Raw genomic sequence first — 26,228 nt, forward strand, 5'->3', positions numbered from 1 at the left:
TCTTGGGCCCTGGGCAGCTGGGAGGTGTCTGGATTGACCAGAGATCCCTACCAGCGGCACCCAGGGAAGAACAGCCCTACCTGTGTCTCCTTGTGGGCTCCGCACTTAGATGTGTGTGTGCGCCATGGTGAGAGAAAGGTGGGGAAGGAGGAGAGACGTGTACAACACGTCACTGTGATGAGCGTGTGAAAGGGAAAGTGGTTATTTCTTCCTGGGAGAGAGAGGAGGGCTTCAGGAGAAAGCTTCGCAGAAGAGATCTGAAGTTTGTGAAATGAAGTCTATTGTGTGGACAGAAGAGAGGGGATTCCAGAGGTGAGCAGAGGGGCCACCTCGTGGGATAATGCGCTCCTTTTAGGTTCTGGAGGTGGTTTGAGTGGAAGGGCTCTTGGGAGGAATGAGGCTGGAGAAGAGAAAGGGGCCAGAGAGTTCACCAATTACTGCCTCCCATTGAAGTACCATGAAAATATGCATTTAGCCTGCGGGAGTGTAAGTTCCAAGGAAAGTTTGGATAAAGAAACATTGGAATTGATGGAAGTATGTTGGTAAATTTTATATTACATTGATTGTTTAAAAAGTTGTATTAAAAAAGGTGATGACAGTGATAAGATGGGGTGGGGTAGGAAGGATTGTTTCATGGGTAGTTAGAGCCTGTTAAATCTTGTCCTCCCCAAAACCCAATACTAGAAAGTTTGAAGTTTTATATGTATGTTAAAAATTAAGGATGAATACATACCCAAACAAGAAATGAATTTTCTTGCTTCCAAACCAATTGAAACTTAAGCTTTATCACTCAAACTCTGAGGGAAGGAAAATAGGAAAAATATGATTCAAAAGGAAAAAAGACAAATAGAAAACCAAAATAAAATGGAAGAAATAGGCTCAATTTCATTAATTACAATAAATCTAAATGGATTAAATTTATCTGTGGTATTGTGAAGGAACTATCAGATTAGATAAAAAACAAAATACTGCTCAACAACAAACCTGCCTAAAACAGAAAGACAGTCTATATAACAGTAACACCACACTGCTGTCACCCCTAAGAACTTAATATCTCCACAAGCTCTCTGTGAGTTTCAGAATCATTAGTCCTTTTCTTTTTTCGTTAGTCTCATACTCTTTCTCATGTCTGTCATCTTGAAAATCCTTCTAGAGCTAGGAAAGCTCAGGAAATGTTAGTCCCACTTTCACAGACTGGAGAAAGAAACTTCAAGTCACCCCACGTCGACTAGGGATGGGGTCCACGTTTCTTGACTCCCAAGTCCACGATGATACCTACAAGCCAAGGTGTTGCAGCTTTGTTGGTTGAGACAGAATTGGCTTTCCTTCCTTTTTAAACAAGAATCTGGGAATTTCTGTCCCTAACGTCTAAGCTTTCTGTGTGTGTGTGGTTTTGAGTCCCATTTCACTTACTAGTTATTTGTGGTTGGATGGACGACTTTCCTGATTTCAGCTGTGAAATGGAGTGATAATTTCCCCATTGGATCAGATGAGAGGATGCATGTGAAGTGGGATGATTCGTGTGAAAGTCCTTTGTACTGTAAACGTAAATTAGAATCATCACATCACTATTGATAGGCCTTCCTGTCCTCATAAGGAGAGGATGGGGGCATGTTCTGGTGCCATGGCTGTGGGAGTGACAGCAGGGCTCACAAGTTACTGCTGACAAAGTTGAAGTCATTACAGAGTTTGAAAATGAGTATTTTAAAGATGCTAGTCTTGGGATGCTCGGGTAATTGATGAAGCAGTTGTAGATTACTCTTTTTTTTTTTTTTTTTTAAATCTTTTAAAATATTTTAGGAACTTATGGTTCAGAGAGTTTTTCTTTTTTCCTACCTGGGTATCTGTGGGCTTTGTTCTCTTATTGACATGCGATTCTTGGCCAAATTATTTGTGCAGTGAAGGAGCAGTTTACTTCTGATGTCAGCAAACTTACTGTAATTTCCTTCTGGTTAGCATTTTTTTTTGTAAGGGCTAAGATTATAGTGACTAAATTGTGTTAATTTCTACAGTATCGGTCTCCCTGAGTTTTTCAGGGATCCCTGAGAAGAGAACTTTCATAATTCTTTCAAATTATGATCAGAGTAAGAGCGCTTGCAGGCACAAATAAAGTAAGCAGTGGAGTAAGTCCTGGGGCAAGGAGAGAAGAAAATAAAAGCCTTCTGTTCTTACGGAATGGAAAATATGTCTATAATGTGAGATCCTATAGGCAAAAACATTTATTCTGCTTTGGACTTCAGTCTAAGGAACAATCCACTGTAATGCTGAAGAAGTTAGCGTTTTTCCTAAAATATTGTTCCGCAGTTTTTTGTTTTTCCCCTGATGTTGGGAAGATTCCCTGGTGTTTAGTCTGCGTCGTGCAGGTGTTCATATGCAGAATAATTACGGTGGTACCTTGTGGGTAGTGATTGGTACTTTAAAGTTTGCATGAGGTAGATGTGTCTTGAAATAATAGAGGAAGGGTGTTCTTGTTTCTGTAAAACAGAATGTAATGTTTAGAAGGTTTCAGACTTTGGCCTTGAATGGTGACGCTTTGGTTTTCTTCTAGGAACCAGTGAGGAATGGAAATAAAGTGCCTTTGCCGTTTGATTATTTGATGGACTTAAGGTTGTGACGCTGGTGATTTCCTCGGACTGATGGCCTCAGGGTTATTATTTAAAGGTGAACAAGAATTGGAACAAATTTAAAATGTCAGAGGCTCAAAACTGGATACAGTTGTGCTTTGACTCTGCTAGGCAAATTTTTTATTTTTGTTGTCATTATTTGCATATGTTTCTTTTAAAAGACAGTTCATTTAAAAAAAAAAAAGCTAGTTTCTCTAGCTTACTAGTTTCATTTGTTTTGATTGCATATTTTAAATTTCAGACGGTTTACGTCTCCCTCACAGGGAGACGTCTGGACTGATGGTCAGCTCAGGAGGAGAGAGCTGGCAGGAAGCGCCTCCCAACTTCTGATGGTTTTCCCTGTGAAAGCCAGGCCTCCGCCTGATGACCACACTTGGCTATCTGCATCGTTGTCTTCTTGTTTGAAGACATTTATAGATGGTCCTTTTCAACCGAAAATAAACAAGTGAGCTCTGTCACCTCCTCTGTGTCTCTGCTTGTGGTTGGTTTGATTATTTTTGTCCTTTCCGGGCGGCGTGGCCACCCTGGCTGGTGCTGCCCCTCCAGGCGTCCCGGCCCCGCCTTTCTCGTGTCCTCGCCCCCTCCCCCCATTGCAGTGTTCCACCCCAGATGTCACCATCTCTCCTTTCCACCGCTAGAACCGGGCTGTGGTTATTGTACCGCCTCAGCAAGTTCCGCACATGATGACCTGGGTCATCTCAGCAGACATGGGGGCGTGGGAGGTGACGCTGGTCATTTTCAGCTTCGAGGGGAGCGTGCATGGGGACCTGAGGCTGAGTGGCTCTTAGTGGTGCTGTTGCTGGGTACTTTGCACACTGATTGAGCAAACTTAGAGATGATAAATCTGGAATTGATTATTAACAAGAGGTAGGATGTTTGGGTCCATTTTTGGTTTCGTAAGCTAACGAGCCTTCTCAAAATGTTCCCTGGTGCTGTGGCAGGGAGAAGGCTGGGCTGAGTGGGCATGACCCAGTTGAGAAATGAAATTCAATGATAGAACATTTGTAAAACCTCCAGAATTATATTCCTGGTAGACATGGGGTGGTTGGTAAACATTATCTTATTTTCCTGCTGTCATTTTTGCCAACAACCTGTGTTGAATACTGATTCTGAGATGTCACGACGTGGTCACTGTTAGAAATGGGGTGATAGATATGCCTTTGTAGTTCAGTAATTAATGAATTTTTTGAACTATCAAAATGAGGAATTTAAAGTGAAGTAAATCACTCAGGTTTAACTGTGTTATTGTTAAGGAACGTTACGACCTCTGATTTTCTTGGCAGCAGTAGTTTCTTTTAATTCATTTTTTAAAAGTTTAACAAAATTTATTGTTTTAAAAAGTACAAAAGTTTGTGAATTAAAAAAATCCATCTCCTACAAAGAGAAGGAGGGGCGGCCCTTTCCAAGAGTTAATTGCTTGTAAGAGTGTGTGAATGTGTGTCGGGGGCTGGACATCACCTGAGCATATACAAACATACAGTAGTGTGTGTGTGTGTGTGTGTGTGTGTGTGTGTGTGTGTGTGTGTGAGAGAGAGAGAGATCACCCCCACCCCATCAAATCTGCAAATTGATTTGCAACTTGCTCTTTTCACTTAACAGACTTTTTTTTATCATTACGTTGCTTCATTCTAGGTCAAAACTGCTCATTTTAATTCTCCATAATCTTCAGTGTCTATCATTTGGGAAAGATTTAGTTATGTAATACTGGCTGCACGTTTTCATTCTCTTTAACATCAGTTTTGTTAGTTTCCTCGGGTTGCCAAAGCCAAGTACCCAAAACTTGTGTTGTTTAAAATAACAGAAGTTTGCTGGAGGCCGGAGCCCAGAATCAAGGCTCAGGCAGAGCCGGCTCCTTTGGAGGCTGTGGGGAGGGCGCTCTCTCTCAAGCCCCACACTCTGAGGGACGGGGGCTTAGGGCTTCAGACGTCTTTACTAGGGGACACGCTTGATCTCAGTACAGCAATGGGGCTGTCAGGTCTGTTTTTACAGTCAGTGTCAAGGAATGTTCATTAAGGAGGCTTGTTCACTAGGCACCAGAGCTGCACTTTAGTGTCAGTCTGTGTCCTCAAAGGACTTGCAGTCTAGTTGGGAAAACCAGACTCACACGTAACAGTAGCAGTAGCAGTAACAGTGTAAATGACGATGCACACTTGTTGTGCTGAGTGTTCTGATGCTTGAATGGAAGACAGGCGGGCATTCGGAATGAAGCCTGGGCCACTGGAGAAGGTCTTTGAGAGTGGTGCAGAGGGGAGTGGGGTGGGATTTGAAAGATAATTTGAGGGAAGGTGAGGAAAGGGAAAGGCTTTAGAGAAGAGGCGAAAATATGAATGAAAATTGATGGTAAATACATTAGAGTTTAGTTATTAAAATTACTTAAGTAGTTCAATGTTTCAGTAACTTTATCACATTTGTTAAATGGATTGGATTTGTATTAGTTTAGGCAAAAATCTCCTGTAAAAGTTGTCTGGTAGTTTTTTTAAAGAAAAAAAACTCGTATGTTTTTAATAATCACATTTGTAGCCTACAGAGCCCACTTTGCTAGAGTGAGTTAGTGAGGAGAAGGCCTGCCTTTGGCCGCGGGGCCGGGCAGGGGCCGAGATCGGGGGACAGCACTGGCTTCTTTCCTTCCCGGTGTGATGGCAGAGGAGGAGCCTCAATCTGAGACCCATTTCAAGCATACACTTTTTTTGCTTTTTAGCTCATTACTTGTAAGATTATCAAGAGAAAAGGGGTCAGAGGAAGTGGTTTCATAGAAAATTAATTGAAAAAAACACAACCCGCTTACAGTGAATCAGTCATTAGTAAAAATAACTTACACAGAATGTACTTTTGTGGCAGTACGTCCATGAAGAAACCTCCCCAGTGTCATTGTTTACATTTCAAACCACTTTATTACTTCATTTTTTTTCTGAACAGTGATGGGAAAATCTATGAAATGGGCCAACAGGAGTAGTATTGTTTCACAGATAAGGAGATGGGCAGTAGGCTACCTCAGACCGCAGTCCTGCGGTCAGTGAATTGAGGCAGGATTCCGCCCGGGATCTCCGTTCTGTCTAGAGTTTTTGCCGCTGGACCACACTGCTCCCCGAGTAAGTGCAGAGTGTTCCCCCGTCCTCCACCCCCAATACGACCACAGTATCGTTTACTCTCTGCTCCCCCACCCCCATTTCTTAGTGCCCTCAATCCAGTCATGGTTGAAATCGCCTGATTGTCTCAAATGCTTTATGTGGTTGGTACGTGCACTGTACTTGGCTGTTGTAGCTGTTAAGTGTGAGTCTTTTTAAGAACAGCAGTTTATCTGTTGGGACAGGAGGTCGTCCCTTAGCTTCTCCCGTTTCCTGCATCTGCTGATTGCGTCCCTTAGTAGTGTTGAGCATCCTTCTCCATCCTGTGTATTTTCTGTAAACTGGTCTATCTGGAGGCTTGATCCCGACTCCTTATTTGGCTTGGTTTTATGGGGGTGGGATTGGGGAGTAGGTGGGTGGTGTTGAAAAAAGGTGTCATAGGTGATGTGTCCTTCCTGTCACAGCACAGTAGGAGGCACGGGTGTCTCGTCTCCATGACTGGGAGGTTGATTTTGGTTCAAGAGTTGTCAGCACGATCCTTGTACTGTGTAGCTCTCGGCCACTCTTAATGGTTTTGGGGTTTTTTTTGTTTTTTTTTTTTAGCGACTGTTGATGACCATTGCCTGAATCCAGCATTTCATTAGAGGTTCAGAATAGAGTTTTAACTGCATTTGTAAGTTTTTTATTTTAAATAAATACTATAAAAACCATTCAGAGAGAATGTAGATGTGTTCTTCATGTCACATTTAAAGCTATAGAGATGTAAACTTTCTTACATATGCAGATTTTCTTCATAATTGCACTCCCGAAGTAATAAATTTAGTCTGGCTACCCTTTAAAGTAAAGTAGCTTTTTTCATATCTAAACATAATTTGGTGGTAGCACTAGCGAACAGGTACCTAGGATTCTAATGAAAATTCTTGCCTATGATTTATAGTTAATAAGGCTTGACTGTGCACTAGTGCTTATTAACAAAGTAGTTTTACTTTTATTTTCCATTTTTAATGTGTTCTGTTTCAAAGTCACATACTTCCTACTCTTGTTATTGAAGCAACTTCAGATTCTTAAGCAAATGATTCAGAAAGCTGGATGAACTAACCAGATACAGTCACTTTAATTTTCAAATTTTAAGGTTATTAGAGTGTATTTATTTCTATGTGTAGTGTTTAAAGTGAACCAAAAATCTGTGTGTGTATCAGTCTCCTGTTGCTGTTGTAACAAATTACCACTAATTTAGCTGCTTAAAAGAACATACATTTATTCTTCTGTAGTTCTGGAGGGCACAGGTTTGCAGTGGGTCCTACTGGGCTGGCATTACAGTGTCGGGAAAGCAGCATTCTGTCTGGAGGCTTCGGGGGAGAGTTGGCTTCCCTTCCTTTTCCTGCTGCTACAGGTGACTGCAGTCCTTGGCTGGGGGCGCCTGCTGTTTACGAAGCTGGTGGTGGCCGGTCGGTCTTTCTCACAGCGCATTGCCCTGACACTGACTCTCCTGCCCCTCTCACTTGCAGTTTGATAAGTCAGGCCCATCTGGGTCATCCAGGATAAAGTCCCTGTCTCGGTCACTTGACTGGGAACCTTAACCCCCTCCCCCCACCGTGTAGTCTAACATTCTCAGGTTTTGAGGATTAGGGTGGGGTGTTATTTTTCTGCTGCCACCGTGTGTATACATTTTTTTACTTAAAAAAAATGAGTTGTTATACTGAATGTGGAAAACTGGTTCCTGACATGTTTGCAGTGGATTTGGGGCTGAGGCGAAGTACTGGGCAGGACTTTGAGTGGGTTTGTGAGCTCCGCCTTTGCACGCGGTGGACGGCAGCGGTGGTTATTACCAGTTGTAGGCGCAGGAGCAGCGGAATGTGGGGCTCTGCCTGAAGGCTGCCAGCACACCGCCAGCCTCAGCGGGAGAGACGTGGAGGTGCCCGGGTGCTGAGGAGAGCCAGCTGCCAGTATTTCACAGCTTTTGGTGAGCTGATAAATGCAGGCTTTGTAGAGTGAGAGGTCATGAAAATGAGCACAGTGGGTGAAACCCGTACCACGTGGCCTTGCTCAACAGAGAATATGTGGAATATATTTCAGGACTTAAAGACGGGGTCAGACCTTTTAAATTTGTAAGTCGAATGAGAGTTGGGTTTCATTAAAGGATAATCTTTGGGGTTAAGAAAGAAGGCTTCAGGACAGACTGTGAGCCTCCTCAGGGGGAAAGGAGAGGAAAGGGTACCTGGGGTTTCTTTCCTATGCAAGCTGGGAAGGTATGCAGAGTCCTGTGGGGTGTGAGGTAGACTTCTAGTGCTTAAAGATGACACGGGAAGTTCTAACTTGAGGATTCCCGAATCTCGAGCACTTTTTGTCTTGCAGTTATTGAACAGCTGCCCTAATTAGATTTGATTTCTCAGTAAACGTAAGAGAAATAGGTTGGAACAAAAAGCCTGGACATTCAGGAACTTTATTTTTTTCGATGTGCTTGTGAGTCTAGAGGAAAAGCAAGGCAGCAGGAGACGGAGAAGAGAAGAGGCGTGCTGGTAAGCAGGAGCAGTGAGTGTTCCTGCCCGGCCCTGTGCGGGTGGGCGGGCGGGGAGAAGAGTCGTGTCCCCAGGAAGGTGTGTCCTCGAGGGGAAGTGAGACTTGAGTCCTTGGGCGGCGGGAGCGGCGGTGGGAGCCGGCGGCCCCGGTGGGAGGCGGCAGCGCAGCGCTTGCCCTTCCAGGAGGGAGACGTTCACCCTTGCCATCTCCATTTTTGGAGAAGTTTATTGTTATTAGAGCTTACAGCACGTACTCAAAATTAGGAAATACTTCTGCCCTGTCACTTTATATACATGTACAGATCCATTTTACCTGAATGTTTATGTTGAGGACTGCGACGTGGGTTTGGGCTGTGAGCACTGCGAGCTCTGACGTCGGGTCTGGGGACTCGGAGCTGCTGCGCGCGCTGCTCCTCAGACGGCCGCGCTGTGCGGCGACTCGCGCCCCCGGCGCGCTCGGTGCGCGGCGCGGCGCTCCTGCCTGCCGGCCGCTTCGTGGGGCCCCGCCGGACGGCGTTCCTGTCACCGCGGCTGCAGGCTGAACGTGCGTGCGCTTTCCCACGTTGCTGTGTTGAAAGTGGCTGAGGCGACGAGCTGGGAAGTGGGACCTTCGGGGGGTGATGAGGTCATGAGGGTGGAGCTCGCGGGTGGGGTTAGTGTCCTTGTAAAGGACACTTCCGACCCCGGTGGGTCCGCGTGCAGGCGGGAGGGCGCCTCGGGCAGAAGCGGCCCTGCCGGCACCCGGCCCTGCCTTGCAGACACCAGAACAGTGAGAAACAGGTGCTGGCCGTTTAAGCGCCGGCCTGTGGCGGTTTGTGGTCGCATCCCGAGCAGACTGGGACTGATGCCTTGAAATACCTGCCGGAATCTGCTGGCACCCCGTGGCCAAGATTTTATAAGTTTTTTCCCTGACTCTCGCCTTTTCCCCACTACTCCCCCTTTATTGCTTGCTTTTGTGTTAAGTGAATGTTCTCCAGTGTAGCATTTTATTTTCATTATTGATTTTTCATATGTATATATTTTGGCTCTAGGTTTTACCATGTAAGTCTTAATTTGCCAGAGTCAGCTTTCAATTTATACTAGCTTAATTCCAGTAATATATAGGAATGTTACTCCTAATAGGTCTATTCCCTTTCTCCCCTTTTGTGGCATTATTTTTATAAATGTATTGCATCTGTTAGTGTTACTGATGCAGCAGTGCATTGTCACAATTGGTACCTTACCACCTGTTTCCTAAGCCCCTTAGAACTTCGCTCCTTTTGTGCTGTTATCGGTAAACGTATAGCATGTATATTACATTTACATAGCTCACAGGCCCAGTAATATTTACGTAGAGATGATTTTACACAATTGCTTTTTAAATCAGTTAAGAGAAGAAAGGAAAAATGGGTCTGTGATGTCCTTTGTAGTGAAACAGTTACTGTCACGGGTCTTCCCCCCCTCTTTACATGGGCTAGAATTACTGTCTACAGTCACACTTTGAGCCTGAACAACCTCCTTTTAGTATTTTTTATAACATGGTCTGCTAGCAAAAGATTGTCAGGGCTTGTTTTGTTTTTTTTGGTGTGGGGAAGTCTGTTTCACATTTAGTTTGAAAGCTTTGCCAGATTTAGTATTCTTGGTTGACAGTGTTTTCCTTTGAGCAGTTTGAGTATGTTGCCCCCCTGCCTTCTTCCTGCCTTGTTTCTGCTGAGAAGTCAGCTGTCAGTCTTATTGGCGCCCTTGTAAGTGACTCATCCTTTTTCTCTTGCTGCTTTCAAGTTTTCCTCCTTGTCTTTGACTTTCAGCATTTTCACTGTCGTGTGCCTGTTTGTGGGCCTTTTTGTGTTTATGACATATAAATTCTTAAATGGTTTATGTTAAATGCCTATATCTTTCATTTGGAAGTTTTGTTTCATTTTTTGGACATTTCAGTTATAGTATAATATATCTACATTGTAGGTCAGAATGATTAGATTAATTCAGATTTGTTTCAACTGGAAATATATTACTCAGTTAAATACTACAAACATTCTCACAAATGACACTCACAAGAAAATTGGAAGCAAACTGAAGTGAAATGATAGTATGAATTCCTTTCATGACGTACATTGTTGTGCCTAATTGTAGATTAGTTTCACTGTATGTTCTACAAATAAAACTGTTTAGTGATAGCTCTTTGAAAAGGCAGTGGATATGGGCCATCCAGCTGCATGGTTGTAGGATGATGTGTTAGTTTCCTAGGGCTTCAGTTACCATACTGCAAACCTAGGGGCTTAGAACAATGATTGTCTTACAGTTCTGGAGGTTAGGAGTCCAAATTCAAGGTCTTGGCAGGGTTACACCCCGTCTGAAGGTGCCAGAGAAGGCTCTGTCCCAGCCTCTCCTAGCTTCTGATAGCGTCACTTGGAAGTCCTGAGCCTCAGGGGTCCCTTGACTTGTCCACAGCCACCTTTTCCCTGCATCTTTTCACACCACATTCCCTCTGTGTGTGTCTGTGTCTGAACTACCTCTTTTTATAAGGACACCAGTCACATTGGATTAAGGTTCACCTTAATGGCCTCATTTTAACTTGATTACTCCTGTAAAGACCCAATTTCTAATGAAGCTCACAATCTGAGCTCCTGAGAGTTAAGACTTCCATGTATCTTTTTTTTTTTTTTTTGGTAGGGGGTGGGGGGACACAGTTTAGTTCATAACAGATGGGTTAAATGAGTATTGCCGTATTAAGCCCTTTCAGAAACAGGACAGGGACTTAAGGAACCATGCTTTTTTAAGGAGAGTCGCAATTAGTTTAGGCATCTTTCAAACTGACTAGTTTGTGTATCTCTACCTCACTGACAAGCCAGCAGTAGAGCTCTGTAGCGGTGGAACTTGTGCTTAATGTTGCCATTAGTCTAATAATGACTGACATTTTCTGAAAGTGGTTGTAGTTAATTGTTTGATTTTTTTTCCTTCTTTGTAACTGCTCAATCCGCTGCCCTATCCAGCGTCTCTCACCCAGGTCTTTCACAGCTGTGTAATTTTTTCTTTTAATTACATGGATACTTAAGAAATTTTACTGTTTTACTGAGTATAAAAGGAATAAATGTTTGTGATGGACAGCAGTGTGTAAAGAAACTAGAAGTCACCTGTAACCATTAGTCAATTACTAGTAATGGGTAACATGTTTTCGTATGTTCTCCTGGTCTTTTCCATGCATGGCAAACAGTTTTTAAAATGAAAATTTGGATTATTAAGATTCTTTCAACTGTCCGGTGGGTAATTGAATTAATTATTAATGCTAGTGCTTTCAAATCAGACTTTTTGGGGGGTGGGGGCTAGAATTAGAAAAGAGCAGCTTTGCTGCCTTGCCAGGCAGGGGGAGTCCCAGCAGCTCGTGCCTTAAAGACCACGAGCCCCCACACATTTTAACTTATTTGCTCTTCTCTCTTTTTATTCTCTGACCTCTTAGAAACCAAGACTGTTTATTTTGTTGTTTCTCATTTTCTCTATTGGCAGCAGAAATTTGGTGTAATAGACTTGCAGAGTTTTGGAGTTAAAAAAAAAAAAAAGACCTTATAACAGCTGGCCCTTTGTAGTGATAGATGAGTCGTGCAGGGGAACTAAGTCTAAGATCACAGTGTTTCACAGTGATGAGCAGGTTCTCGGGGAACTCCTTCAACAGGGCGATTTAGATTGAAGTTGTGTGGAAGCTAGTTTACATTATTATTAATTTGTCCTTCCTTCTGAAAAGCTACCAAACCGGAATAACGAGCATTGGAGGAAAGTGGTTATGCAGGAAATCTTCAACGAGCAGGTTGACTTCCAAAGGTCTTTTTTAAAAGTCAGTTGGTTGGCACTCCTTGTTGGTTGTCCCGTAGAAGCAGTGTGTGAACTCAGGGTCCGAGCCAAAGGGAGAGGTGAGTTTCAGCGCCGATTGTTGCTCTGTTAGCAACGTTGTGGTACACGGTGCACTCACAGGGGCTCCCGTTGCCCGGTGGGAAAAGTGGGGCTCAGAATTTCATGTCTTTTGCCACCTGCCATTCTGTAAGAGGGAAACGTCCTGGGAATGATCTTACACTCTCACAGTTAACGAGGAGGACCTGCCATCTGGGGAGGGAGGTGTGCTGAAGAGTGGAGGCTCTGTGTTTGACACAGACCAGCATTCAGGCTTCCCTTCTGCCTTTATTAATTCATGACCCTGGGCAAATTACCTTAAACCCTTGAGTTCATTTTATGTATAAAATGGGCCAAAAATATGTGTAACAACTGCGTGGTACTGCACGCTTGACATCATTCTGAGCCCTTTACGCAGAGTAACTCACTTAGTTTTCACAATAGCTCAGTGAGGTTGGAACTGTTACCTTTGTAGATGAGGAAACTGAGGCGCAGAGAGCTTACAAGGTTTTCCCAGTGTCATACAGAAACTGAGCTGGTAGAGCTGGGGTTCAAATCCCTGACGTCTGGATCCATAGTCTTTGTTTATAACTATGGTACTCAACTGCTTGTCCAGAAGCACTGCTCTGAGGTTACTGGGAGTAGATAAGATAGTGTGCCTCGGGGGTCTGGCTTGTAACTGCTAGTCCTCGTCTTCAGCTCTGTCCGTGTCTGCCAGGAGCCCTGTATTTTCATGGCTGACTGTGTACCCAGTCACAAATTATGAATTCCCTGTACCAGCAAAGTAAGCTTTAATAACATAGTACCTCTCTTGACTTGTCTACACATTGCCTTCTTACTGCAGGTGGAAACCCCCAGTCAGAAGTTAGGCAGTTTCAGAGTGAGTGGGAAGGGGGAGGGAAAAACACCGGAAGGTCTGACCAGCCCAGAGTGGGTCTGGCTTGATGTTGGGAATAATCGGGCTGGAAACCCTGATGCGTCAGGGCGCTTCCCCCTGGGGAGTGAGGGCCTTCTCTTTGCAGTTTTGAGTTATACTTCTTTCTTTCTTTATTTAGGTCCTAGTGAAAAAAAATTAACCTTCAGATGAAAAGTTCCAGACAGATTTGATGAAGGAATTGGATTCTGAGGAATGACCAAGTAGGCAGACCATGGTGGATCATCTGAGAGTCAGGGCACATGTCTACCTGACAGCTCCATTTTCTCACCCAAGAAAAGTCCAGGCAGTTTTCTAATATTGTCTAATATTTAGAACACGTTCCAGTTACCCCACTTGTTTTAAAAGTGTCTTCTGTGTTTTGTTTTTTTGAACGACAGTGTGATCAGGGTTCATGCTTTACACTTGGTGTTACGTCTGTGTAGTCATGTAAACCTGGAACAGTCTCTCAAGTTCTTTTTTTTTTCCCTCCATGACCCTGACTTTTTGAACAGACGAGACAGGTTGTCTCATATAATGACCCTTGCTGGATTTGTCTGATTGTTTCTTTGTGGTCTCTCTTAACCTGCTCCTTTATCCCTTTACTTCCTGTAAAGTAGAGGTTAGATCTTAAGGCTTGATGAGACTGAGGTTAAACATTTTTTGACTGGAGTAGTTTGGAAATGTTGCATACATGACATTGCAGCACGTCACATGACATGTGGCAGCAGTTGTCTCACTGTTGGTGCCGCCGAGTTTGGTACTCGATTAAAGTGGGAGCCACCAGCTCTCTTTATTATAAGGGAAATATTTCACTTTGCAGTTACCAAGTCATGGGAGGAATTTGGCCCTGCCAGTGTCCTGTTCACCAGTACACGCACTGATGGTTAGGGCGGTTTCAGTTATTTCTTTGGGTTTTGCAGAATGGTATGTTTCCAATTCTGTTATTCCGTCCATGTATGTTAGCAGGCATTTCTCTGTAAAGAATTTCCCCTCGTTAGCTGGAGCTAAGGTATAGTTCTTCCTAAAAAGACAGAGTAAGTGTTTGAGCCTTCAGTGACTACTGCGCAGGGTAAGGAGTCCCTGTGACACTCCCCACCAGTGCTCCCAGTGCGTTTTGCTTCCTTTATTATTCTTTTACTCCCTTTTTGTCTTTGTGAGTGTCGTGATGGATTTTTACCTGAGTGTTATAATCAGGTACAGTTGGTTTGATAATTACAACCATTCTCTTTGATGCTCAGATTATTCTAGATTGTGCCAGTGAGAGGCCCTGTCTGGCTGCTACTGTGACTTTTTGACATGATTTCGAATTTACAGAAAAGTGGCAAGTATGGGAACTCCCAAATACCCTTTTCTCAGATTCACTGATTGTTTGTATTTCGCTGAATTTGCTTGGCAAGTGTGCAGTGTGTTTTGTATGTGTGTATACAGACACGTGGTCTCACCCGAACCACTTGCGGGTAAGTAGGAGATCACAATCAGGCCACTTCACTCTTGAATTCTTCAGCGTGCATTTCCTAAGAGCAAAGATATTCTCATTCATAAACACAGTACAGTTTTTAAAAAGTCAGTACTGTTCCCTAATCCATAGTCCATTTTTAAATTAGGCAGTTGTCCTGGCAGTGACCAATATCAAATTAAAGATTATCACGCAGTGTATTCAGTTGTCTTTTTTAGTTCCTCAGCCTGTCTTTGTCTTCACCGACCTTGACGTTCTTGAGGAGCACAGGCCAGTTTGTGCGCCGTTCCTCAGTGTGGGTTTGGCTAACACCCTTGTGACTGGGTTGAGGGCATGCATTTTCAGCAGGAACACCACAGAAGCCGCGCGTCCTAGCCAGGTGGCATGTGGTGGTCTTGATTTGCTCTAATACTGGTCATGGTAGCTTCGATCATTTGTTTATGGTTTTCCCCCGAGTTTCTCCACTATCAGGCTTCTGTGTTTTACTTTGTCAGTGATATTTGGAGAGATGCTTTGGATAGAAGTAAATCCGTGGCTCATCAAATGTCACTTGCTAGCTTTGGATGTCATTCCTTCTGCGTGTGCTAGTTGGCATTCTGCAGCAGAGAGGTTTCCCTCTGTTCCACCTGTTTGTTCATGTGTTCATTTACGGCAGGATGGACTTCTGTTTCGTTCAGTAGATTGTGATCCATCATCATGATTATTAGTCTTGATCTCAGATTGACGTGGCCAGTGAACTTCAGAGTGGCCCTTATTCCCCTTTGTCATGTGTTCATCATTCTTTGAATGCTTTCTTTTTAACTTTCTGACATAGAATAACTTAGGTTCATCTTGTACTTTCCTTTCCTTGGTCCTGCAGTCAACCACTTCTCTAATGTGTCCTAGTTCCTTTTAGTGGGGAATGGTATTTAGAAGCAAAGATATGGGCTCTAGGTGTGCTCATTGCTACTGGGATGTCATGGTTTGAGGCTCTTCTAGTGGACTTAGCAAGGAAATTATGTTTTAAAATATAGTTCATATTAATATTGTCAAATCAAATTTAATGTTAGAGGTTTTATTCCCCCTCTTAACCTCTTTAAATGTTAACTTCTTCCTTTTTAATTGGAATAGCTATCAAAGGCTTTAAGGAAATTCTGTGTAGTATGATTTTGAGGTTCTGTAGTAATCTGTCATTTTAGTATGTTGTTTTGGTTGAATAGTCAGTCAGCTGACTTGAAAATAATTGTGAAATCTGATCTCCTGTTAGAGCAAATGAACACTTTGCAGTGAAAAATTTTTAATTTCAAATTAAGATCTTTTAAAATGAATTTGTTATATCCAAATATTGCCTTATTTACATATGAAGAAGGAATAGCATTAATTAAATTTCTCGTCTTTTAAGGATTCAAAGTGCTAATTTCAGTTTTGTTATCTATAAAATTGAGGTTTTGAAGATAAAATAGGTCATGTATGTAATGTACCTAGTATGGTACTTGGCCCATTGTAGATACTTAGGAAATGGTACCTATTATAATGTAGTTGTGCCTTATATTGCCTGTAGAGACATGACAAGCATTAGAAATTACTTGTTTTGATTAATATTCCTTGTTGATTTCATGATCTGAGACTTTTGACTTTCTGTGTGTTTTCATAACTGTTCTAATTTGCTAAACATGTAAGTTGGTGAAGCAGTCCTCTGATAACCTAACTCCACGGTACCCCAGGTCTCCAGTGGGGAGAACTCTAGATGGAATTCTGCCTGAATTCTAGATGGGGGGCCCTCTGAAAACAGAGCTGTGGGACCTGGGCGGGGCGTCCCGCCCAGCATGGGGGAGGACGGAGCGTGTCTCCTGTGCCCCCTCCCCGGTTTGCTCCTCACAGCACATGTTGGTGTTTGGCTGTGTCCTGCGTGTGAAGCAGCAGGGGTCTTATGATTTATACGTTTTATAGACTTTAATATTTAAGTGTTTGAATATATAAATGTTTAGGGATTCAGCTGGAATAGTAAAGAGTTACCTATATTTAATTTATCTATTTTGTTACACAGAGATTTGGGATTAAAAAAATAGAGAATGTTTTCATTCATTTTATGATGCAGTTTTTTCCAGGTTATCCATAGATGTCGGTAACATCGGCGTTTTGTTCTGGTTGTTTCCGTGGCATCTTGGTTGATTGTCAGAGCACATCGTCACTCCTGCATTTAAGTGCATCCCTGCGTGCAGCACTTTGAGGTCTGTCTCTGATGGTGTTGGTGGATACTGTGGCTTGAGGTGGCATTTCTACTTGTATAATGTTGACCACTGGTTTTGTGTCTGCTTGCTTGTTAACATCCCCACATGAGCTCTCATGCCAACTTATTCTCTCCTTTAGAAAAGTGACTTTAAAGGCTTGTTTGCTATTCCATCCATCGAGTACAATGCTGAGATCATATATCTAGATGTAATTAATAAACATGTTCAAGTTCCTTCTTCTCTGAAGGCGTCTAGAATGACCATTCATGGGGGTTGTTTCAGGTCACAGAATTACCAGGATAACCCTCTGTTGTTCAAAATGAAGTAATTGTGAGAGTATTTTTGGTAACAGGACGGACTTCGTAGGACCTGGACAGAAAGGAAGTCCCTATTCTGTGAGATTGAGGCTAGAGCGCGCTGTGTACCTGGACGTTGTGGTGTATGTGACCTCACGCTGGATCCTGAGACTGACTTCTCCCTCCTGTTGGATTGAGCAGGGGACACCAGTCACCCCCCTTTCCTCTGTCCGTTTCAGAATATGATGGAAGATGAGCCTAGGTGGCAAACCAAATGTGATAAAGAAATTTTAGAAATTGAGTTGCTGTTGATCACGGCGCTTACCTGTACATTGCCTCCCTCCAGGTTCTGTCCTGGGATCTTTAGAAGCCCTACAAAGACAGCTTCTGTAGTCCTTTTCATTTGGAGTGTGGGGATATGGTTCAGACATAATGTATGACTAATAAAATTTTTTATAAATTAGAATAAAATTTGAAAAAATTTTCTGAAATAGGTAATTGACCTGCATTTCTTGTACATTTCTATATACAATATGTAGGAGACATTGTTGGAGAGCATTGCTGGGAGCAGTGGTCTGGGTGGACCTGCCTTTGGTGCAGGCAGAGTTCCTGGGGAGACTGGTTCAGCCCCAGAGGTGCTCCTTCCACTGTGGTAGGTGTATTAGGAAAGCTTTTTCTGTGATTTAGATAATACTTACATTCTGAGGAGAGTAGACTGCTTTTAAGTAATATACTTATTAAAATGAAAACTCTTATTTTATACGAAATCTGTTATAAAGGACCCCAGCAGGTCTGAGCACAGGCGCAGCCGCCTCTTCAGAAATGTCCGTGGGAGCAGACACATAGAGATGTGTCTGCGTGCGAGTAGTGGCTGGTGGTTTGTGCTCAGATTCTTAGACGCTAATAGAACTGGAGGGTAAATGGTGCTACCAACAGACCAGATCTCTCTGAGGAATTCCTGGAGGATTGAAAAGTAGTGGCAGGAAGGAAAAGAACCAATAAACAGAACAGCTGACTGGAGTCCTCCCAAGAGAGCCCTGTGAGAGCTGGACCTTGGAATCTGCCGTTCCCGGCTGGAGTGTGGCTGTAGTGCCAACACCGTGGTAATCCATGGAGGCAGGTGGTTTGCAGGAGCTGGCTCGGTCGGGCCTTCTCTCCTGTTCGGAGTGGCTGGCTTGCGGAGTTTCTACCTGCGGGCTCAAGCTGAGATGTGGTCTCTGCGGGAAGTGGCTGACCTTGTATCTGAGAGGTTGATGGGCTTTTGGGGTCGAGAGTGGAGAGAGGGGGGCCTGGTGTGGGACGGCTTGGGGCCCCCACAGACTCAGGCCACCCTCGGCCACCTGGTTCCGCTGCCGCCTGGCTCGTCACACGGCCCGCCTCGTCCTTAGAACATGGAACCAGTGCTTTCAGGAACAGTGCTGAGGAATCCTGAGCACAAGCTAAGCAAGAGTTTCCAGACATTGAGGGACAACCCAGAGCTTGAAAGAGAGGTAGAAGCTTGAAAGAGTCTCCTTTAAGTGGCTGATTCTCCGTCACGTGGCTGTAGTTGAATGACCGAGGGCCACGTTTCTGTTCCTTCACTTTTTTCTTTCTCTTTTTGGCTTTCCTGTACTGCTTTTTGTGGGAGGGGTGACATTTTCTTTATTTTTTGAGAGTTAGCAGTCAAGTTTTCACACACATAACTAACCTTGTCTTATGTGGAGGATGTGCTGCCCCCCGCCCCTGCTTCCCAGTCAAGCTCCTTTGCGCACATTACTGCCCTCTGAGCCGCCTCTCTGTTGGGCTCTTGTTTTTTGAATAAAGCAGGGCAGATCTAGTTATAGTTACAGCAGCAAATGTTAAGTGTTACGGGTTCGCGAACGTGTGAATGGGTGATTGGGATGTGGAGGAACAGGAGAGGCAGAAGAAAAAGTAAACTTGGTTTCATAGTGGGAATTTAAGTGCTGTATGAAATTGGCAAATCTGGCTAGAGGTTTAAATATGGAATTAGCAGAACCCTAAAACGATAGTACACTCAGTAATTCGTAATAAGAATTAGGAGGTGACATGGGAGAGTTGGGGGGCGGTCTGTGTGCCAGTGAGCAGATTTACGAGCTGTTGACTGACGTGGGTTATTTACCGTTGTGATAATAACCACGTAAAGCTAAAGCCGAGCTGTTCGCAGTGGTGTCTCGGGGAAGAAACAAGGCAGGGAGCGGCACACAACATTTACGCTTTATTTTCTACCCTCTCCGGTGTGCCTTGTTTTCAGTGTGTGCACGAGCAGTATTTATTAAATAAAGTTTGACACAAGGCTTACAAAAGGGAGTTGATGCTTGTTCTAGTAATTACAGCTGTCCAGAGGGAGCTCACTTCAGACTTTTGAATAAAGATCTGTGTATTTTCCTTCCACCTACAGAGTAGCTTTCAAAACAAAGCACACTTAACATACTTCACTCTTTTCTATTGGAATTTTCCGTCTGTCACTTAGCTTGGTGAAATGACCACTTAGGAAAATTTTAGTGAATGATGTTTCTGGTGACACCTCTGCCAAGTGCTTTGATGCTCTGGAGAAGTTTCAGCCTCGCTGTTTATTTCCACACCTGTGAGCTGGGTGGGGTAGGTGTTCTCCTGCATCGGATGGCAAGGGATCCGAGGCTGGTCAGAGTGACCGGCCCCGGCTTGCCCCGCCACCCCTGGGCGGGTCCTGCAGCCCAGCCTTGTCCCACGACCTCGTGAGTGCCTCTCCTACCCCTTCCTGCCGTCCTCCTTTATAGTGTGACCAAACTCAGGATCCCACATTGATTTCTTCTGGCGTTCTGAAGGGTGTATTCCAGCTGTGTTTAAAGTAGGTAAGTCTGTGTTCATTTTAAAAGATGACTCTCACTGCAGTTTCTTTAAGAAGATCCGCACGCACGTGGACATGGGGCGTCATTCGCCTCTTGCTGTTTCAGCAGCTGGACAGCACTCACTCCTGAGCCGCGGAGGGGATCTTTGCCCCGACACAGGGCCTCCTGGAATTGTTCTGGTGTCCGTGTTTTGCGCTGTTGTAGCTCACTGAATCAAAGAATGGAATGTAAGTGTTGTTTGCTTCAAGGGTTCACTTATCTTTGGGGGCTCGTGATACTGAATAAGCAGCTCCTGGCCGTATCTGATCCCTGCAGTTGTTTTTCACCCAAGAAATTAGGGATTTCAACAACTGACTTGCTCTCTAGGAAGATGATGGTGGGGGGAAGTAAGCATATTTATTAATTCTTATCTTGGGGCCTCAATGTAACCTTCTTGACCCTTGATCATGTGGTCTTTTTCTTTTTTTAAAAAAACTGTGGTAAAATATATGACTTAAATTTGCCATTTTAACTAATTTTTTAGTGTACATTTTAGTGACATCAGTTACATTCCCATGGTGTGCAGCCGTCATCACTGTCCAATTCCAAAACCTTTCATCACCCCAACCAGCAACGTAGCTGTTCAGCAGTAACTCCCCCTTCCTCCTTGTCTGCAGACTGTGCCTTCCTCTGATCTGCTTTCAGTCTTGCATGAATTTGCCTGCTGCAGATGTCTCATGTAAGTGGAATCATGTGTTATTTGTCCCCTTGTGTTTGGTGTGTTTCACTGAGCAGTGTGTTCAGAGTTCACCTGTGCTGTAACGTGTGTCGGCACTTCGTTTCTTCTTACAGCTGAATAACATCCTGTTGTTATTCCACATTCTGTTTATCCATTCCTCTCCTGATGGACGTTTGGAGTTGTTTCCACCTCTTGGCTGTCACAAGTACGGCTGCCGTGAACCTTGGCATACAGGTGTCTGACTTCCTGTTTTCAGATCTTGTGGATGTAAACCTAGGATCGAAATGGTTGAACTGTATGGTAATTCCATCTAGAAGTTTTTGCGGAGCCACCAGATTTCTTCACATCCTCACCGACACTTGTTACTTTTCTTTTTTTCTTGGTCCTAGCCTTCCAGATGGGTGTGGGGTGATACCTCGTGATTTTGATTTGCATTTCCCTAGTGAGTAGTAATACTGAGCATCTTTAAATGTGCTTATTTGCCATTTGTATATCTTCTTTGGAGAAATGACAGTTCAGGTCATTTGCCTGTTTTTTAATTGGATTGTCTTTTTGTTCTGGAGTTGTAGACGTTCTTTATTCTGGGTATTTATCCCACTGGGTCAGGGTCAATAATCCTCTTAACATGTTGCTGAATTTGGTTTGCTAGTGTTTTATTGTGGTTTTTGCATCTATATTCATAAGGAATATTGATCTGTAGTTTTCTTAGAGTGTCTTGGTCTGGCTTCAGTGTCAGGGTAATGCTGGTTTCACAAAATGACTTAGATAGTGCTCCCTGCCACTTAATTGTTTGGAAGAGTCTTACAGCCCCGCTTGTAAGTGCTCTGGAGTCGTCGGTGCTAATGGACTTTTCAGTGACTGGTTTGGTGGAGGGGCTGACCCTGGAGCTTCTGCTCTGTGCCGGGCTCCCCGTCAGGGCCAGCACTTTCTCAGTCCCTGACTGTGTTAGAAGATCTAAAGTGAATCTGTATCTTCTATTCTCTCCGTATAAATAGTCTCTATAAGTACGTATTTAGCCATGAATTACATAACCAAACTTTTCATTGGAGATATTAGGTCAGTAATTTGAAGATCATAGCTTTTAACACGTCTGATAGAGTGGACATTTGCATTTTGGGAGGTGAGAATTAGATGCCTGTTTTGGGTTTGGTGGTTGATGTCTAACAGTGATGCAGATGCGGAACTGGCTGCTCAGCTTGTTTCTTACACGGCATGTTTGTGTATGTCTTACCATCAGGTGGAAAGGATTACGTGAGTGCTGTCTCCTGAGTATAGATTTTCAGTCTTTGGCCAGTGACGAGTCGCAGAAGCTCGTTTTCCTGAGTTGCTCGGGGCGGGGGGACTTGTACATATGCGGTATGTCACATATATGCTCCCCAGGTGGCATCTGAAGGAGAAAGTCAGCTACTTTAATTTATTCTGGGAAGAATTCTGTTCTTGAAAACTTCAGAAACTTGCCAGAAGTCTTCCTTCGTGAGTTGAAGATTTGAGGGGGGGGGGGGGGGGGCGGGTGCACACGCACTGCTGGAAAGTAAGTGGGTGTGGTTTCTCCTGAGGAGCTGGTGCTGGTGGCTTTGAGAAGACCTGACACCAGAGGCGGGGCCCCAGGAACATGGTGATCAGAGCTCCGTAAGGGGTTGTCTGGATCTCATTTCAACAGAGATGGCTGTTCAGTCTGCTGTGCGCGTTGGTGCTGGAGACTGCCCCGCTGCGTGCTGTGGTGTTGGCACCATGCATTGTGTTGGCCTTTGATTCTCAGCAAGCGTTCGCAGCCCCTGTGCTCAGGCGGTGGCGCCTGCAGTGTTAGGTTCAGGCCAGTCCTTTCTGTGAAGCACGTGTGAACTCCAGTGGTTGACTTAAGACCAGGGGAGGCCACTGTCGAGGGCCTGAGATCCTCAGAGTGACTACACATCCATGTGGAACCCCCAGATACCTCCTCAGTTCCTTTAGGAGTTTCACCTGAAGGTGAGGTGAGGAGGGGCAAAGGAACTGCTGTTCAGTCCCCTCTGTGCAGCGCTCCTCTGACATCTTCTCTGCATCCTTCGGAAACAGGCCCCGGGGGCGGGGGAGGGAGGGGTTGTCCTGTTTTGCAGATTAGGAGATCAGAGCTCAGAGGGGTGAAATATCTTCCCCTCAGTTCAAACCTCAAATGTGACTCTGTATTGCCTCTAACTCTTTTAGAATTGTAGCATGTTAGATTTTTCAGCAGGTGCCACAAATTTGGTCTCTCTCTCTCCTTGCCAGAGAGGAAGGTGCGCAGTGACACTGGGGTTGGAACCAGCCGGGAACTCGGGCTCTGGGCACAGTTGGCCTGCCGGGGGTGGGGGAGGGTGGGCAAGTCTGCGCCTCAGGGCTCTAATTTCACCAGCACGAGAAGCAGTGATGGAGATAGCCATGAAGGAAAATCAAGGCTTGGCTCTTTGAGTCCATCTGGTGCTGAAGCCTTCCCCCGGTTCTCTGACATCCTGAGGACGCACTGTGGTGCAGCGCAGCCCGTGTTCTCTCCTGTATAACTAACTGTACATTGACTTTTTAATAGTTTTCTACCTCTGTGTCATCATGAAAAGAAGTGTTTTTTCACTGTGTACTCCCCAGTTGGTTTAGGACTTCGCAGATTTTTTTCTTTTTAAAACCTTTTTTTAATGTATATCAAAATTTTTAAAAATTTCAACCCACATTGAGAAATAGGTTTTACAGCTAGGCCTACGTGTGTGTACTTAAATGTTGGTACAAAAGTTTCACAAACCGTTGTTTACTCCTAGTAGGGAGATGCACTGTGATCTGTTCTGTTTTACTGGAAAAGAAAGCGGTAGCTGTGACCCACTGAACTGACCCCTCCACCCACGAGCAGGTGCGACACGGTCTGCAATTTCTCGCACAGGGCTGGGCAGGAGGTGCTCAGGTACCTGCTGAATTGCACCTTTTCTGAAGGACTGCTTTGAGACTTTTTTTGTGATGCCTGAAACTGAGGGTATGCAAATAGTTTGTTTTTTTCATAAAGATGTTGGTTGTCTCTGGTAGGGTTTCAGGGCTGTGCCGTCCTCCAGGGGAGCGCGTGGGCGCTCAGCCTCCTCTTCTCCGTGATACGAGCTGCTTTCTCACTCCTTTCCTTGGATTCGTCTCTTCACAGCTCATGTCCACTTCCTCCTCGTTGTATCCACATCCTCACATCGGCTCTTCCTGTGCCTCCAGAACTTTCTTAATTTACTAAGATCACTTGCTGCTTTGATCTTCAGGAAGCCTTTCCTGCCTGTTTTGGCAGTTATCCTTCAGGCACTGACCTGACCTGACCCTTTGCGTTACTAAACTTGGAATGATAAATGCTAGATTCTAAGATATGACTGGAAACACAGAAGTGGGAAAAATGTATTTTCTCATATTTGTATTAAGTACAAATTATCTGGTATAAAGATCTATAACTATATAGTATAAAGAAGGAAGTGCCAGCCCTCCATATCTGTGGGTTCCACATCTGAGGATTGAAAATATTTGGGGGAAAAATCCAGAGAGTTCCAAAAAGCAAAACTTGAATTTGCTGCCTGCTAGCAACTATGTACATAGCGTTGACATTGCATTAGTATTATAAGTAATTTAGAGATGATGTGAAGTGTCCGTGCGGACGTGCGTAGGTTATGTGCTGGCACTGCTCCATTTTGTATAAGGCACTTGAGCATCCTTGGATTTTCCTATCTCTGGAGGCCCTGGAACCAGTTCCCCGCAGATACCGAGGGGCAGCTGTATTCTTGATAAGTACATTTTCTAGGTGACAATGTTCATCTTTTTACATTTTCATCATTTTTTAATTTCTTGCTAAAATGTATTAAGTTCTCTGTTTTCTTAAACGGTAGATGCTGAACATAATTAGCTTCTCAAAATGATACATCTTCCCAGATACCATTTTTACCGTGATTAGTTTGTGGAGGTTTCCGTAATTTACTGTCCTGAAGACGTTCCTGGGTGTCAGTTTGCTTTTGTGCAACTGTTCCTTTCTCGTGTGGGGGGCAGCGTGTGGGGCAGGCGGGTGCGTTTTCCGTGGCTGACTGTGTGGATGTGATTTAATCTCCCAAGTGGTTTCCTTTTTTCCTGTTCGCAGATGGTCTCTTCAAGACAGCAGATCCCCTTATCGATAAATAAAAGGTGCCCTTATCACCTCAACTTTCTTTTCTTTCACTTGGGTGATTGTTTTTGGCATGAAAAAGAAGTGTTGCATTCCTCAGCTTCCTAAGAATTGTGCTGGGGACGTTTCGAGAGGCACTTAGTCCGTGGCCTGCAAAGCCCTGTGTTTCCAAGGATGTAACACTGCACTAACTTGCAGTTGGAACTTTGTTACTGCCTGATCTTTCATAGACTGTGCGGCATCTTACCTTACTGTTTGAATCAGGTTGGAAGAGCCAGTAGATTCACATATTGCTGGATTTGTGGGGTTGGGAGGTACCGTAGGTACCGAGATCTTGTGTGTGGCTAGCCAGAGCCCCGAGGGAGAAGCCTTTGTCTCAGGTTATTACAGCCGGTTAGTGGCACGGCCAGGATCAGGCTCAGTGTTGGTGACATTTCCCTTTCACAGTTAGGACCCTGAGCCAGACCCGCTCTGAGGAGGGGAAGGGCTCTCTGAGCAGTGCCTGGGAGCGGGTAGGGGGACAGGTGGACATTTGGGGTGACTGGAGCACACGGTGTGTGCCGTGCGATTGGTGTCACACTGGAGGGTGTTCACGTGGCATTCTGTTCCTGGTTCATCCTAAGGACCAGAAATGCTTTCTGCAAGTGTCTGTCCTGGTTTTTTTTATTGTTCCAAGTAGATAGATGTACAGGGTTGTGCTTTGGATGGTAAACATTTTCATCTTGTTTTGTGGGGACAGAGTTAGACTCACTTGAATATGCTGATATCAGTCTGAATTCTTGCATCTGGCTTAGTGATAGTTTTCAGCGTATGTGAGGAAGTTTGTGAGAAGAGACTTGAGCTGGCAGGGATGGAGGTGGGCTTGTAGCGCTCCCACCAGGGTGGTTCCATTCAGTGGATGTTGAAGCTGTTGTGATGATTGAATTTGATGTTGTTTAGGAAACAGTTCATGGATAGCCAGCTTTAGAAATAAATAGTATCTGTAAACCAGTGATTGCATCAAGGCTTTATATAAGGCCTAACTGTAACTACTAAATTACAAAAATAAAGGCAGTGTCACATACATGTGCAAGTGCTGGGCGGCTGGAGGGTGTCAGAGGAAGCGTCTTGTTCTGCTGGAGCTTGACCGCCACCCCACGCCTCCCTTTCATCAGTGCTTATTTGCAGGCCTGGCCTGGCAGGAAGGTGAGGAGGGGCTTTCTGGCCGAGGTCTGAGCCTCCCAGGTTTGGAAGCAGCCGGGTGGCTCCTGGACCCCGGGGGCCATGACCCTGGCCGTGCCCTCCCCGGGGCGTGGTGTGTGTCGTCTTGTCTGCAGCTATTCTGTGGGTAATAGCAGTTATCTCTGCTGGGAGTACGTTTTCTTGGGAACTTCCAAGTAAACTTATGCAGAGTTCTCGTGTTTTCAGAATTGCTTTTACTTCCCTGTGGAGCTACATCTCGAGTCCGTTTACTAGTTTGTACCAGCGCCCGGGCCTTCGTGCCCCCGCCCTTTCCTTCCGGGACCCCAGATGCACAGAACTGAGTTGATGGTACTCCTGAGACCACGCCACACAGTTATTGTCAGAGCCAGGCCCTTCTTCTGTCGGGTTTCATTTTATTTTTTCCTTCTGATCCTTCACC

At 44.5% G+C, this 26,228-nt stretch overlaps 1 protein-coding gene across 1 annotated transcript in view; it reads left to right on the plus strand.

Moving 5' to 3' along the window:
* Positions 1–26,228, plus strand: part of USP12 (ubiquitin specific peptidase 12) — a 68,654-nt gene that overhangs the window by 8,314 nt on the left and 34,112 nt on the right. The window lies entirely within an intron of this gene.

This window comes from Camelus ferus, chromosome 14 (assembly GCF_009834535.1).
Source record: "Camelus ferus isolate YT-003-E chromosome 14, BCGSAC_Cfer_1.0, whole genome shotgun sequence".
NCBI lineage: Eukaryota > Metazoa > Chordata > Mammalia > Artiodactyla > Camelidae > Camelus > Camelus ferus.